We start from the raw sequence: 2,521 nt of genomic DNA, 5'->3' as shown, positions 1-2,521 counted from the left end.
CTGAAAAGGAAAACACACAGGTCAAATGAGCAAATACATTCACCAGGACACTAAACACCACACTCTAGATTCAGAGCAGTCTGTGGATTTGAGTTCCAGTCTAAGTACCCTGGCTACATTTTCTCAAAACAGACAATTGTTTAACTGACATCAAGTTTTCAGTACCCAGGAACTTCAATGAAAACATAGATTAAAAAAAAAAAACAAAACCTCTTAGATGTTTGGAGGCTCAAGTTAATTTCCATTCACAACTCTAAAAGGGCTACTTTGGTCTAACCAAATAGAATCTACAGCCCTGCTTCCCTTAGAAAACTCTAGACTCAGTTGGAAGCCAGTATTTCATATCTGTACTCCTAGCAGCTCAGGAGGCTGAGATCTGAATATTGAGGTTCAAAGCCAGCCCAGGCAGGAAAGTCCACGAGACTCATATCTTCAATTAACTGGCAAAAAGCTGGATGTAAAGGTGTGGCTCAAGTGAAAAAACACCAATCTTGAGTGAAAAATCTGAGGCCCCAAGTTCAAGCCCTAGTACTCTTTCCTCTCTCTCTTTCTCCTCGCTATCTCTGTCTGTCTGTCTGTCTGTCTCTCTCTCTCTCTCTCTCTCTCTCACACACACACAAGCAATAAAGAAAATTTTAAATCCTGGAGAAGGAATTGGTGTGAAATTTGAAACATTTCTCACAAGGAGAACTATGTCAGGAAGAAAATGGGGTTCCCCCTCAGTGTAGAAAGCCTAGAGATTTCTTGTAAATAGATGACTCAGAAAAACAACTGTGGGTCCAAAGCTAGAATGTACAAGCTGGCTCCAGGGGCACCTCTGATTACATCATGCTAAGGCTTAGATGTTTGGTAAAGTTCCTTGTGCTTTTATAAAAGTAAAATACACACAATATCCACTATTTTAAGTATACAGTTTAGTGTTATGAAGAGCATTCACAAAGATCTGCATCCATCTCCAAACAATAACTCTCATCTCCACTCTCCCCAGTTCCTGGCAAGCCCCCATTCTCTGCCACCATGAACCTGATTATTCTAGGTGCTTCTGGCAAGTGGAATCATACAGTATTTGTCTTTTTAGCTATCTTATTTCAGTGAGTATAATATCTTTATTTATTTTTAATTAATTAAAAACATTTTTTGTTGTTCAGACTAGTGTTCTACCACTTGAGCCATAGCTTTTTTTTTTTTTTTAATTGTAAAGATACTATACAGAGGGTTACAGTTACATGAGTGAGGTAATGAGTACACTTCCTCTTGAACATTGTTACCCCCTCCATTGGTTTCCCCCTACCATCCCCTCCCTCCCTCCCTTCCCCGAGGTTCTTTTTTTTTTTTTTTTTTGATTGTGATTAAGTGATTACATAATTTCTGGAAATTCACAGTATTGTGGAATAATGATGCTCATTTAAAGTCACAAGTTCATTCTAACTTTCCTGGAGCAAATTGTCTATCACAGTCTGTAATATATAACGGTGTTCACATGTTGTATATCCTATATGTGATCAGCAGCATGGGGATATTTAGTAGTAGTTCAACCAGATGAGTGGGAGTTCTTTGTTTCTTAAGTCCTGTTAGTTTTGTCATATCACCTAACCTTTTGGATTTAGCATCCACTTATCAGGGAGACCATGTACCGTTTGTCTCTTCGTTCTTGGCTTACCTCGCTCAACGTGATTCCTTCTAGCTCCATCCATTTCCCTGCAAATGCCATTATTTTGTCATTTCTAATGGCTGCATAATATTCCATTGTGTATAGATACCACAATTTTTGGATCCATTCATCTGTGGTGGGGCATCTAGGTTGTTTCCATATCCTAGCTATTGCGAACAGTGCTGCAATAAACATGGAGGTGCACGTGTCCTTGTATATTGGTTCCTGTTGTTCAGGGTAGATGCGTAGAAGTGGTATGACTGGGTTGTAAGGGAGGTCAATCTTTAGCTTTCTAAGGACCCTCCAGACTGCTTTCCAAAGTGGTTGTATAAGTGTACATTCCCACCAGCAGTGTAATAGGGTTCCTCTTTCTCCACATCCCCTCCAGCATTTGTCGTTGGCTGATTTGTGGATGTGGGACATTCTGACTGGGGTAAGGTGGAGCCATAGCTTTTTGATGGTCATGTGAGATAAAGCACCTCACAGACTTTCCTGCCTGATTTTGAAGCATGGATCCTCAGATATTAATAGGATTATAAGTATGAGTCACAGGCACCCAGCTCTGAAGATCTTAACATACTCACAAGGGTCTATCTGTCCCCTTCCACTCAACACTAACCATGAACTTTGCTTTGACTGCTCTTTGGGAAGGGTCTTATTTTGGGGGCTGATGGTTATCCAAAGGGCCAGGCAGTCCTGCTGGCTTTCAAGTAGTATCTACAGTGATACTACAGTGAGGCCTCTGTAGACCACAAGAAGGAATACTTTCAAAGAAAAGTGCCAGTGCTCTAAGTTCAGATCTGGAATGTCCTCCAAAAGCACATGTGATAAAGGGGCTTACTTCTCAGGTTGGTGCTATTAGGAAACAGC

General features: G+C 40.6%; 1 protein-coding gene across 4 annotated transcripts in view; it reads right to left on the bottom strand.

Moving 5' to 3' along the window:
* Samd4a (sterile alpha motif domain containing 4A) overlaps positions 1-2,521 on the bottom strand; it is a 227,698-nt gene that overhangs the window by 92,370 nt on the left and 132,807 nt on the right. The gene's annotated exons all lie outside the window — the stretch shown is intronic.

The sequence above is a fragment of the Dipodomys spectabilis genome, unplaced genomic scaffold, assembly GCF_019054845.1.
Source record: "Dipodomys spectabilis isolate Male_0828 unplaced genomic scaffold, ASM1905484v1 ptg000073l, whole genome shotgun sequence".
Classification (NCBI taxonomy): Eukaryota; Metazoa; Chordata; class Mammalia; order Rodentia; family Heteromyidae; genus Dipodomys; species Dipodomys spectabilis.
This window is presented reverse-complemented; position numbering and strand designations above follow the sequence as displayed.